We start from the raw sequence: 14734 nt of genomic DNA on the forward strand, positions 1-14734 counted from the left end.
TGAAATTCAATGCTACCAAATGTTCCTCAAGCGGAGTACCCGAAGTACTGTACTTAGGAAACGAAAACTAGTAGTTTATAGATTGGGATTCGGAACTAAAGGAAGTTCAAGATGATAAAGACTTGGGGATTAGGATATAGAAAGACTTAACGTTCGACATGTAGTATAAGCAGGCGGAAAGAAGGACGTATCGTATATTATCTGCGATTTATCGCAATTTTGCAAGCAGAGAGGAGGAGGGGTCATTATCCTAAACTTAGAATTTGAAGACAAATATATAAATTCTAGAGAAGGTGGACTTGTTTGGTGAAGAGCGCTTACATTATTCTTATGAGGAACCGCTTAGATGTGGTCTACAACGGTTAGAAACTAAACATCATAGGGGAGGATTTGATTAAAGTGTATAAGGCCTTGAGAGGGATTAGTAAATTGAATGAGGAAGAAATATTTTCACTGGTGAGTGAGGCAAGAATACGAAACAACTATAAACCCTTGGACAGTATCAGTAGAATAGGCTTTTGCCATTTTTATTCTGATAGCTTGTTCTGGAAAGTAGGAGAGTTTGGAAAAATTCAAGGAAGAAATAGATAGCCACTTTTTGACATTAGGAATAATACGACAGTTTTTTCCTGCCGATTCGGAATAAATTCCCTTCACTATATCATTTCAGTACTGATACTAATACTAAAATTTTAAATTATTTTACACTTTTTGAATTTTATAAACGTTCCCGAATTAGAAAGATAAAAATTCATTATCTAACAGAAAAAATTCATTTAAAAATTTATCTCAATATATTTGCAGAGAAAACCAAAGAATAAAGGGTTCATATTTGGTAGTCAAATTATACAGACGATACAACCCAGAATTATGCAAAAGAAAATTAATTCCAAAAGACTTTACTAGAGTAGTGTGTGGTGCTGATGATGAGGTCAGATAACTATGGACTTAGCTTACTGTATTAGGATCATGCAAACCTATCGTTTGCATGATCCTGATTAGCAAGGTAACTAAGGCCTTAAACAACAAGGTAACCGACGGCCTTAGTTACCTTGCTTTCATTGTCTCCGTGGTATAACTTCCAAATATATACGATTTATATCCGTTAGTTTGTTTGCAGATGCATCGCAGTAGATGAGCTTTACTTATATCCAACGTATCCATCCTCTTTCTCACTCTACAAAAGAGATTTTTTACATCCAGTTATACTTAATCTAAGCGATCATATATATGTTCCTAAGCTATAAACCATTACATGTTGGGCTCCAAAGAATTCAAACTAATATCTTCTACTTGATCCATTGCTTCAACGGATACTCTTTTTTGGAAACTTCTCACACTTTTACTGACCAATAACCCACGGTTTCATGGTCGTCGTATTACGAGATTTTCTCCTTTTTATAGATTTCTTGCAACCACAGCCAACGAGCGAAGAATTAACTGAATAAATAAAACCGAAAAATATTTTTTCCCTTATAATTTTTTTTCTTAAGACATTTCAAGAATTTTATTACTCCTACTTGGAAGCCTTTTCTAACTCTTTGAAGAATCTCTTTTTCGAAATGCGATCGATGTGTACGCTGACCTCAATTTGATAAACTATTGTCTAGCACTAGCCAAGAAACTCGCAGTAATAGTGTGGATATTAAAGATTTAAGTGGTTGTTTAGCATCACTGAGCGTAATTACTTTTAAAGAGAAGCATCGTAAGACAAAAGGCACATATTTCTATGTTTTTTATCGCCTCATTCACCTTAGAAGAATGCAACGGTATTTCTGAGTCTGGATGATATACACGTCTATCATCCAAACGTTTTTCTAGTTCGGCAAGCTCGTTCACCCTCTACGCCTTAGGAGAAGTTATTCTTTCCCCTTTTTCTCTCTAACGATACAGATATTTTCCAAGTCGTTTATTCACCCATGAACGCTTTTATGTCCGGTAAATAAAACTAATCCCACTTTTCCACCTCTTCTTTGACTCAATTCACAGTCAAATGGCGTGGTCAGAATTGTAAACACACTCCCAAATCCCAGACGATAGTAACTTTAAGATCGTGATCGAAGGATTTTTTAGTAAATAAAGACATATAAGACTTTCGGATTAGAGAAAATGGGATGGAGGAGGTGTCAATAATACGATAAGTCACAGATGAAAGTGAAGGGATGGAGTTATGGCTTAATGTCTTATACTGGCTGGCCTTGTGTCTTGGAGGAGGCAGAAACAGTACACCAGTGCCGCTAGCGTTTACTGGGATGCGACGAATCTGCTGAAATATGCGGCTAATGGAAAGTTGAATAGCTCAGGTGAGGTCAATGCACAAAAACATGCAGATAAACTATTGTTAACCGCTTACCGCTGAAATGGTAAACATTCGCATGGATTTGAAACGACATGCCAAGTGCTAAAGAAAATATTAGGTATCTGAGTTACTTTTCTGTGAATGGGACCTCTGAAATGTGTAGATTTGTTTTGTTCCGCTTGTTTTTAATAAGAGATGTTTCTGTCACTTTCTGTTCTGTTTCTTATAAAAAAACATTTGAAATAACTTTAATTAATGAAACGTAAGTTTAAATTCCTAATTTTAGCAGTCACTAAATACAAATTTATTTTGGTACCTTGCCAAGCCAAAAGCTCCATCAATTTCACGGCCATACGGTTATTTGAGATTGCTTTGAGGTTGCAGACTGTTGAACGATTAGAAATCGGTCTGTCGCAGGCGGTGGTGGCACATTGACTTAATGTATCACGCAGTGTCGTCTCGGCACTATGGAAGCAGTTTCAGAATCATTACAAGAAGAGCTGGCCCAGGTCGCTCAAAGGTTACGTCAAGCAGAAAAGACCGCTATCTGGCTCTAACACCAAGAAAGATGGAACCCTGCGATGTCTTGTCATCAACTGTCTCTTGAGGTTGCTGTGGCCACAGATGAAAACATTTCCAACGGGACTGTGAAGAGAAGGCTCAATTCAAGTGGACTCTAAGCAAGGAAGCCAATGGTTTGTATCCCATTAACCCCAAACCACTGCAGAGCTCGTCGAAAGTGGTGCCATGAACGTGTGACTTGGAGCCCTGACAAATGGGGCACAGTTCCGTTCTCTGATTAGTTCCGTTTTAGCATACAAACAGATTTTAGATGTTATTTTATCTGGAGAAAACGAGGAATGCGGTACCAACCCTTCAACATCAGAGAGAGGGACACTTAGGGTAGAGGCGGTGTTCTCAAGTGGGGCGGAATAATAATCAACGGCCGCACTCCTCTTCACGTTTCTGATAGAGGTACCGCAACTACGCAGAGGTACAGAGAACAGATCCTCGAACCCTATGTGCGATTTTTAGAGGCGCGGTTTCCCCATCTTTTCTTTTCATGCACGATAACACCACTGCACATAGAGCTCAGGTGGTGGAGGAATATCTGAAACTGAAGATATCGAATGACTGCCGTGGCTACCCGTTAGGGTAGCCACGGCAATATGGCCTAAGTTGCCGATGTATTGTAACCTTACAACAGCCTAACAACTGTGCTGATGCCAAACACGAATAATTGCCTTTGAAATGTCAAGAGTTTGAGTTTCACCGAATCTTTCCATTGAATTTGCCCATAGAGGGACAACATAAGCCAGTATATCACCAGTGTGTCGACGCTGACCGAATTCCATATTGACGATCATTGATCAGATCGATAGTTTCAAAATCTTTGTGTGAGTTGGCGGTTAATGATTTCTCCATTACTTCAGAAAGGGTAGTGGTGAGTGCAATAGGACGATAATTGGATGGGAGACATTTCACCCTTCTTTAGGATGCATATGGGCAAATTTCCAAGCAGAAGGGAAATCGCCAGTGGAAGAAGAAAGCATAAAAACGGGAGTAAGTTCAGTAGCACAGGTTTTTAGACCAATTGGAGAAATAACATCAGGACCTGGAGCCTCCTTGGCATCTAGATTGTTCAAAATTCTCTTGACATCCACATCCTTTGAACAGCAGAGCACAGGAGACAAAGTAGGAATGGTAGGAGGTGATTCACCAAGATCGTCAATACAAGTGTTAGAAGAAAAGTAGATTGCTAGCAAGTCGGCTTTATCTTTAGCCGCAGTGGCATTAGAACCATCATGTTTTAACAGTTGGGAGTACAGATGGGCAAAAGTTGCGTACAATAGCTTTGACAAGAAACAAGAATGCTCGACTACCATTTGGACAAGGAGCAAAATTTCTACTCCTAGCCTGTTCAAAACCTAGTTTGAACTGAAGTACTCCATAAGTTTAAATAGCTGGGCAATGTACAGCTAAAAGCTAAATACGACATACTTTTGATCGAAATTGCCTTGCGATTTTGGGGCGTTGGAGAAGATGGAGTCTTCCATAGTCATATACCCACAATTTTTCGACAGTAGCGATGGAAGAAACAAGTGTGAATCAGCAGCAATCCATTGACGAAGATCCTAACATGCGAGAACTCGCCCATCTATGTGAGAAGACAGCCAAGTTTCGGTGTTTAGAGTATCATGGTGCAAAACCTGCTGCAAAACCGAACCTGCTGCAAAAAAAAAAAAATTAGTTTTGAAATATATCTCTACATGACTTAAATTATAAATTTATTAATCAGTGTCAATATTAATTTACATTATTATTAAATTTAATATTTATATGCTTTAAAATTATAAACTTTTTACCATCGAAAAACTGTTATGAAATATCAGTACATGCTAAGATGCCCACAGAGTTAGAAATACAAATATGTTTCTACTTTCAACGCTTCTCTAAGGCAGGAGTTTTCACTTTTGCATTATCACGCATCACTTGAAGAGAAAAGGTGGGCGAATCGCAGCGTTCACAAATGAAAGCCAAATCTCTTCTGTAAAGGAAACTTAAAGTACCCCATAAGTTTAAATAGCTGGGCCATGCATTCAGCTAAAACCTAAACACGACCTACTTTTACACAATGAAGTATTGAGCCTGGTAGTACCTGAAAGTGTATATTTGCTGCCAACGTGGTGCATTTACAACCGCGAGACAAGTGTGCAAAAGAGCTGGTGAAACCAAGGAGAAAAATGGATGCTTTCGCTGATGCCTAGAAGAATTAATCAATGCTTAGAAAAATGCTAGATCCCTGGCAGGAAACAAATTGTAATTAACTAACAGCAAATAAAGCTTGGTTTTATTTACTTCTTTTAAGTACACGTCGTTTCACGAGTTAAGGTTACATCAATGTGTTATTGAACAGAAACAGCCAGGCAGATAGTTCTTCTGGTATTATCATTAATGTAATTGAATAAAACCTTGCGTTTGTATAAAAGATTTATTTACGAAGAGAGGGTGCATCTGCGTGACAGACCAACGGAGGTTGCATTATGGCTTCAGTAAACGATGAATAGGAAATTTCAGAAGTTGGATCTTGTTTGGTCTGAATGCAGCAGGTGCCGGTACGTAATCCTATCGGGTGAGTGAAGCAGATCTCAGAGCTTATTTGAACATTTTCCTATTCACAAGACAAGGCAGACACGTGAGTTCCGGTGGTGGCATAGAAGAGACGGAGATCTAGAGACTGGATACCATTTCTGATGTGTAGCGGAGATTTCGTAGAATGAAAGGCCACAAGGGGAAATTATGTTGCAAATTGGATTGTTCCGGTAGACACATAGGAAAAGATACAAATGTATTGTTAGTATGGCTGGGTAACAAAAGAGAGTAGAAATTTTTATGCTAGCCAGGTTCCTCATTATGCGAGCTCTGCAGGAGATGTTCAGCACTATTGGTATATTTTCTAACCCATCTAGTTATGATATCCGAAAGTTCTTTGGAAATTATTAAATTTATAGTGTGAATTTTGGCTTTTGATTTTGGGGAGTACATTTCAAACAAGAAATGTCCATAATAAATTGGAAGGTTACGTTCATCAATGGTTCGCACTCCATCTGATCCACAAAAGAAGTAGGAAAAGCTATGCCTTTTTTGGGATCGTTATTATTTCTTTAAAAAATAAAAAAATACTAGCGATAGCATTACTATAATTGGAGCCATAAGAATTCTAAAAAAAAAACCTGGAAGAAGATTGAGGATTCTGAGAAACCTGGAACAGCCTTTGGAAAGTTTTTCATAGAATGTTTAATGTAAATTCATATATTAAAAAGAACTTTTGTAAGAACGAAATTACCAAATCACAAACTTAATCGAAAGTTCATAACAATTGGTGATTGTCCTGTGATTGGCATTAAGTTAGAGAGAGAGAGAGAGAGAGAGAGAGAGAGAGAGAACAAGATGTTCCTTCGACGTAATGTCCTTGAATAGATTTTTTAAACGTTTGGTAACAAACCAAGGCCCTCGTGGGTAGCACAGTTGGCACGATCGCTGTCCTCTCCATACCGGGTGGAAAATATCCAAGAGTTCGATTCCTGTCGATGACGGGAGGAATTTTTATGGGCCTTTTTCACAACGTGGCTGAGGTAGTCGGTCTCAGGCGAGAGTAGCATGGTTTTTCATCCAGCAAACAGAAAATCGACCTCAGAACACGCGCAGTTTACAGACAATATACACGGAGCAATATGGCCTTAATCGCTCATGCTCCTAAAACCCCACTACAATAACAACATATCAAAACAAGAAACCATTTTCGGTATCATCTTATCGCCTTCGTCTCAGCAATTTTTACTTATTTCGGTAGTTTTGAAACAATAACATCTTAATTTTTTGTCCTTGGAAAAATTGAAAACCCCTCAAGGAGCGAGATCTGGTGAGTAAGCTGGATGTCGTGGCATTGTTGCTCCATGTTTATCAAGATACTGTTTAACCAAAATGAATTCTTGTGCAAGTGATTTGCATTGTAGCAAATCCAGTCAAGTAAACCCTTTTCACTATTCTTTTTCCCTGGTAGCATCTCTCAAAACAATGCTCTTCACCGTTCAAATCTTCAGTTACCGTTCTGCTTACTGGTATGAATCCTAAGTGGGTGATACTTTTATGGTCAGTGAAACAAAACTTGCAACATCAGTTTGCCTTTTCTTCTGTCCATTTGTAATTTCTTTTCTTAGGGTAACGTCAGTGGCTTTCACTCTGAGTTTTGCCCATTTGCTTTGGGGATCATACGAAAACCACTTCTCATACCCTGGTGATAATTCTCTATAAAAATCAAAAGTTCCCAGTGACATCACGGTGCGATTGGCGCTGGATGCAGTGAGTGTGCAAAGCAAATCCCATGTCATTATTAATGGTGTGCATGCTTTAGATATAAATGACGACGTGGACAAAATATCTAGAGACAGTCAATATGGTAACTGCAGATGAAAGATCGTGCTTTTTCGGTTAACGATTTTACCAAAGCAACAGCAACGTCTTTTCTGAGCTTCGGGTCTGCTCTGTTTAAAAATCTTAAGATAACCTCTTTTCCAAAATAGATTGCACCGAATTTTGAGGAAATGATTAAAAACAAGTGATTTTTTGTCTGTAGCTTCTGGCAGATGATGCCATCCAATCGCAAAAGCTGTTTGAATTCTATATGAAATGCACAATTGTCCGCTATTGCTAATGCTGTTTCGTTTCGTGTTCCATTCTCAACAATTCCGAAAAGTACTTCGATTCTTCCTGCCATAGTTTCGTTATGAGATCCATACGCAGTTAACCCCCACATCGTATCGATTTCAACTGTGGTTTTTGACCAGAATGACCTTAGAGCATCTTATGGACCGATAAGGCTCATTTTCGGCGGTGCAAATACTCTTAATTTATTGCACATGTTGCTGTTTAGTGTGGGTTCATAGTAATCTTCATAATTTCTTCAAGGGAGTTTAGAGAACTTTTACAGAAAATGATACAGAAACCACTAACTGTAATGACTCAGTTAACGCCATCCTGGATCGCTTTCTTCCCTTGGACGATCTCACCACAGAAATTCCAGAACAAATATGTATTAGGAATAGCAACTCAACCTACTACTCCTCATATGAAACGTCACTCTTCCAGAGCTAAAGCTGACCCTAAGCAAAATAAATATCCATAAATGTCCAGGTTTTGATCTTGTGGAAAATGCTGTAATTATCAAATTTTCCGAAATCTTTCCAGAAATACTTCTATATACAACAAATGTCTTACTGAGGGGATATTTCCTAATCCCTGGAAGGTAGCTTTGATCAAAATTATTCACAAGCCTGACAAAAATGAATCTGATCCCAAAGCAAAAAGCCCATTTCTCTTTTGGCAAACCTTGGCAAACTATTTGAAAGATTGTTAGCACCCAGAATAGCAGATTTAATTGACGGTCAAAACTTAATGTCTCCATCCCAATTTGGCTTCAAAAAGGGAAAATCCTGTGAAGACGCCCTGGTCTCTTTAGTTAACCACATATCAGCTTCAAGGGCTAAATATGAATTGGCCATATTCGTTGAATTCGAAGGAGCTTTCGATTCCCTCTGGTGGGAGAGCGCTCTCAATTGTCTTACCAAAGCCAAGTGCTCTCAGCAACTATTCCAAGTTATTAGAAGCTACTTCCAAAATAGACTCATCAAAGTAATCTTGAAACAGCAGTCTCTCTCAAGGATCATCTCAAGAGTATGCCCCCAGGGATCAGTTCTGGGATTCCTCTTCTGGAACATAGTTTTGGACAACTGGCTCATGCAAAAACCTGACAGTATCTCTACCTTCGCCTAGGCCGATGATTTGGTTCTTCTATTTCCAGGTCGATCGCGTCTTCAACTAGAACAATCAGCCAATACAACTCTTTCTGAACTAATCAAGTGGTCAAGTATAAATAAACTGCGAATATCTGCCACAAAAACAAAACTGATGTTTTTTTAAGGACAAGTTAGATTACAGAAGACCTCCTAATATAAAGATAGATGGAAAGCAAATCCCTTTTTGTACCTAAATTAAAACATCTTTGCGTAATTTTAGATGACAGGTTAACCTCCTCCTCTCATATTAATCACCTCGCCTCGAAGATTAAGAAGTTCACTGCAGCAATTATCCACATTTCCAAATCGGACTGGGGACTAAATAAGAAGACTCTCTTACTATATTATACAGCAGTATTCGTTCCAATAGCAACATATGCTTCAGGAGTCTGGTTTCATAGAGCCGTTAATGTTAAAGTCCGTTCCAAGCTCATCTCCATTCAACGGATTATGCTGCTGGTCATGCTCCGGGCCAGGAGGACAGTGTCTTCTGCTGCTTTGCAGGTCCTTGCTGGAGTCTTACCACTAGACCTGCATGTCATCTTCAAAGGACTATGCTATCGTCTAAAGCACAGAATTCTTGGCAAGATTCTCAACTTAACTGCTAACATCGAAGACGAGAAACGGAGAATCTGGAATGAACTTATCAGTGTGTGGCAATCACGATGGGATTTCAGTACAACTGGTCAAGTCACCCGCTCTTTTGTTCCTGCAGTTACCTTCACTCCCAACAAGAACGTCTGCCAATGGTTTTCTCCCAGCCTAACAACATCGTATATACTTACTGTGCAAGGCTCCATCAACTCCAAACTATTTCAATTTGGCTTGTCTGACACCAATCTCTGCTTGTGTGGTGCTGAGGAAACCTGGACGCACATTCTATATCGCTGCAGCCTGTACCACGACGACAGATCTACACTACAAGCTGCTGTCAGCAACTTCTCTGAAGGGAATGAAGTGGCGTTGACTGAACATTCTCAATCGTTCTCAGCTCTAAAACAATTCTGCTCTACTGTTTTCACCAAAAGAAAGCAACTCTTCTCAAGTCTATCAACATATCAACAACAAGGAACCAACCCAACACCTGCAATGTCTATCGATATCTAACTGATATCACCTGCCATCTCCTTTTTTTTTTTTTTTTTTAGCTGGTACCCCAGTTTGGGCAACTGTGGGTACGGGATTAGCTAGCACCCACTAGTATAGCACTACCACCAGTGGGTGCGGTTTTCGTTCTTCCTAGGACAGAAAAAGACTGCTGTCTTGTGGCTCCTGTGCCACAATTTATACTGATGTGATTTGCATTGTAAACCCGTACAGGTTCATTACACTTATGACAGTGTAATTAACATGATTATGTATATCATTGTATATAATTGTATATCTATGTATGTCATTGTATATAATATGTATGTATGTACATAGCGGATTTGCCAGTTTCCGGCTAGGGGCCGCTTGTTGTTTTTGTTAATAAAGAAATTAGTAAATTAATAAGAGGAGTTTACCTCAATATAGTACGTAGAACACTTCCGTATGATACCCTCCAGAAATTAAAACGGAAAAAACGAAAAAATCGACAACTTACCGGTACATTAAAGTAAAATATAAATAATTAAATAATCAATTTAACACAATTCAAAATCAATTAAAAACAATTAAAATTCAAATTAATGCAATTAAAAGAATCTAACGAAAATATTCAAAACGATTTTCCTTCCTGAAGCTGACAATGCTTTTCGACCGACTGTCGTGATCACAGGAATGAAAATTACCGAATCAGGCTAAACCTGCAACTTAAATAGTGATTATATGTCTTCGCGCATGCGCGTAAAGGTCCACGCATCGGAGATCAAATATGGCCGCCGAACATTAACAGAATTCTCGTGTAATTTAATTTCAACGGTTTCTGCAATTAATAGTCGCGTATAATTACGTTGAACGTTAAGTATTTTGGCCTCGTTAAATAAAAAAGTATGTTTTTCGTTAATGGCATGAAAGGCTAATTCTGACGCTGCTTAACGAGAAGCACGAACTGAGGCTTCGTGTTGATTTACACGAATATTAAGAGAAAACCGCGTCGAACCTTGGTAAGACGAGTCGCAATCACCACAAGAAATGTTGTATACCAGATCATTAATTTGAGTTGCGAACGCGGAAAGAACCGAGCGATTGTTCAGTATAGTGTGTAACTTCCGTATAGGCCTAGCTATAATTTTAAATTCGGTATCTTTAAAGAATCTGTTAAGCTGTTTGTGCCACTGTTCAACATATGGGACAGAAATAAAGTATTTTTTGATATTACTATTGTTGATTGGTGTAGTATTTTGTATCCTATCGTTAGCTTGTACCCTAATTCGATTTATTGTGTTAATGGGATAACCCCTGTTTAAGAATCTGCTAGTTAATATTTGTATTTCTGAGTCCAAAGCAGAATCCGTCGTTGAATATTTATAGGCATTTAGAAATTGATTAAAGATAATCGATCTTTTGTAGGTGAACGGGTGATAGCTATTATAATGTAGAAGCATACCGGTGTTTGTGGGTTTTCGATAGATGCTAAATTGTATTTTGTTCGAGTCCCGGGTAAGCGTGAAATTTAGAAAGTTTAATGACTTTGTATCCGTATCTTCCCTTTCCAATGTAAATTTGAGTCTAGAATGAATATTATTAAACGAATGTAAAATGTCTTGGATAGTACTACTATCGGTAATAACTAGAACATCGTCTAAATACCTCCCATAGTATGTGATACGGGGACGAAAAGGTGTCAAATGTATCTGCTCAATCGTTGAGAGATAGATCTCTGACATTACCAACTGTGTGGTACTACACTTAAGGTGGTAGAAAATGAAAAAGACCTGGGAGTAATTGTGCAGTCAGATATGAAGTTTTCTGAGCAGTGCAGACAGGCTGCTAGGGCGGGTCATGGGGTTTTGTCAATGATATATAGGAATTTTGCTAGCAGGGAAAAGGAGGTGATTGTCCCTCTGTATAAGGCAATGGTCAGGCCACGCCTTGAGTACTGCGTACAGGTCTGGAGGCCTCATTTTAGGAAGGATGTAGATTTGCTTGAGCGTGTACAGAGAAGAGCAACACGATTGGTGAGGGGAATGAAGGGATTCTCTTACCAAGAGAGGCTTAAGTTCTGCAAATTGCAGTGGCTGGAGACTAGGCACCTGCGCGGTGATCTGATTGAGGTCTATAAGGCCTTGAATGGGTTGAGCACGCTGAATTCTGATGGGATCCTTCCACTTGTTCAGATTACCAACCTACGGGGACATAAGTTCAAATTAAGAAAGGACAGATGTAGAATAGATGTGCGGAAATTTGCCTTTAGCCAGCGGGTGGTTAATTGCTGGAACAAACTTCCATCTGTCGTTGTAGAAGTTGATAGGTTAAATAAATTTAAGGAGGAACTGGACAGGCATTTGGAGGGAATGGTGTGATTTTTTTTTTTTTTTTTTTGGCTGATGCTGCATAAGCTCCTACACTTGCTTTCTTGCATCATGTGCCACTACTACTACTACTACTACTACTATTAAGCCACTCAGGCTCAAACCCATTGGTAATCCAAAAATTTGTTTGTACACCTTGTCTCGAAAGGTGATGTAGTTAGCCTCAACTAACAGTTTAATTAAGTGAAAAATTTCCTTAATAGGCAGCTTCGTATAATTAATCGGTGTCGAGTTTTTATTTAACATATCCCAAATAATATCTAATGTGTATTCAACGTTTACATTTGTATATAATGAGGTAACATCTAGTGAGAATAAATTGTCATTGTCGCCGAGTCTACAGTCTTTAAGATTATTAAATAATGTATCGTAATTCTTAATCCCAAATTGTATAACCTGTCTAAAAGGTTTTATAATGTTATATACATGTGTGGCTAAGGCTGAAAATGCCGAGTTCCTGTAGGAAACAATAGGTCGAATAGGAAATCCAGTCTTGTGTAATTTTACCTGACCGAAAAGTGCAGGAATATTGTATGTTCTGGACTTCAATTCCTTCAACTGAACCATAGTAATGTAGTCGTTTTTACGATATGTGGTTAACGTTTTATTGTATTTTTTATTTATTTCGTATGATGTGATCAATACACGAAGGAACCAGTTTTTTCTTGCTTCCTTCGTGTATCGTGGCCGGGATATCCAACCAACCGGTTGGTTCGGCACCATCGTGATATCCAGCCCGAGGCGGGAATCGAACCCGCGACCTTTGGGTTGCCAGGCAGGCACTTTACCTACCCGGCTAGCCCGGTCGGCTTTTATTGTATTGATTTACCAAATTGGTAAACAGTGCCGGGTCTACTTCACGATAAGTGGAGGTATCAGACACAACTGAATCTAACTTATTAATATAATCATGTTTATCTAATATTACCACTGTATCTTAATAAGGACATTATTATACAGAGGGCAGATAAAGGAGATACTTTTGATTTTGATGGAGCTATTTTTGGATGATATTCAACTTCTCAAAAGAAAAATCCGTGCTACACTCGCCTGAGACCAACTAACTTAGCCACGTTGTGAAAAAGTCCATAAAAATTACTCGCGTCATTGACAGGATTTGAACTCCTGCCTTTTCCATCCAGTATGGGGAGGACGATGATTATACCAACTGTGCTACCAGCGGTGGATACACCAGTACATTGAAAACGTTCCCGGAATTTTATTGTAAAAGTTTATTAAGTGAACAGTTAGGCTTATTAATCTAATAACCTTCGTAGCGCCTTCCATCAGCACACAACCACCTGCTCCATCGGTCTTCCCAAGCTTTGAAACGTTCTTTAAAATCATGTTTTTGTAACGCACATAGGGCCGCTTCTGCGTCAGACGGTGCAAGGTCAGAGAAGTAGGGAGGCTGCTGCATGACTGTGATATTTTTCGCAGCCCAGAACTACTGGACTGCCAGCAGTCCATTTGATCTATCGACAGCAAGCATGGAACAAACTTCCATGCACACGCGACTCATCATCAAATATTTTGTCAGGATTATGTGTACCGAAGCCATAGACAGTCCAACGACAGCTGTTCAAACTGCGACATTTCATAATCAATCAGCTGTGACGCACGAGTGAAGGGGTCGAGCTAGTTCCCACTTAGCATGCGTGTGCGACAAGGTCAACGTCCCACAAACACTTACGGCCGTTGCACAAACTATTTAAATACCAGCGTGCGATTCCGGGAACTTTATGAATGTACTGATATGTTTTAGTGGATAACCCGATTCGCAGCTAAATAACCGTCTCGTATAGCAGTAATTATAACCCCCCCCCCCGACACCGGGTAGTAAAGGCCTGATTTAGAAATTCTTCCATATTTTTTTTTTTTTTTTTTTTTTTTACACAGCTTGGTTGAATTTAGTCGGTCTGAGGCGAGGGCTGCATGTTTTTCTGTCTCAAAAACTCAGTTTTTTCTCCAGTCAAATAGAAAACCGATCGAAGAATACACGCGATTATAGACAATATTCTGACGCCTCATACCCTTAGTTACTTAGGCGCTTAACGCACATTCTCAGCGAAATTAAGATGTTTGACTTCAAAAACTCAAAATTCCTCATAATATTTTGAAAATAAAAACATATAAGAATTTTCCATTCCTTTCTCCAGTATCTTTCATCCTCAACCATGTTGTTTTTGACGGTAATATCAGGTTATTATGTATGATTAGTGACGCTTACTTAGTATCCAGGATTTTCTGGCTGTAACATAACTTGGGGACATGACGGAAAACAAATTGGCCAATTTATTACTACTTGTTAACTCTATAAATATTTGGGAAGTGACTGGAATACAAAAACAGCAAAACTTTGTATCTAGCTAGAAGAAAAAGCGTACGAGATGGGGATGATATACATTAAGTGCACTCCGTGCTTCTCAGACTGGCTGGTGAAGTCAATGTTTATTCGAAATTTATGTCTTTTCTCAGAGCATCTTAATGATGTGTTTCGAAAGTTTGAAGCCTCTGATGGGGATCGCAATATCAAAGAAGGGAAGTTGTGTTTTAATAATTCTGTACTAGCGTCGTAATTTTATTTAAAACATGTACGAAGTAAATAAATCAAAAATAAGCGT

This window comes from Mastigoproctus giganteus, chromosome 5 (genome assembly GCF_048544385.1).
Source record: "Mastigoproctus giganteus isolate SK-2022 chromosome 5, ASM4854438v1, whole genome shotgun sequence".
NCBI classification, from domain to species: Eukaryota; Metazoa; Arthropoda; class Arachnida; order Uropygi; family Thelyphonidae; genus Mastigoproctus; species Mastigoproctus giganteus.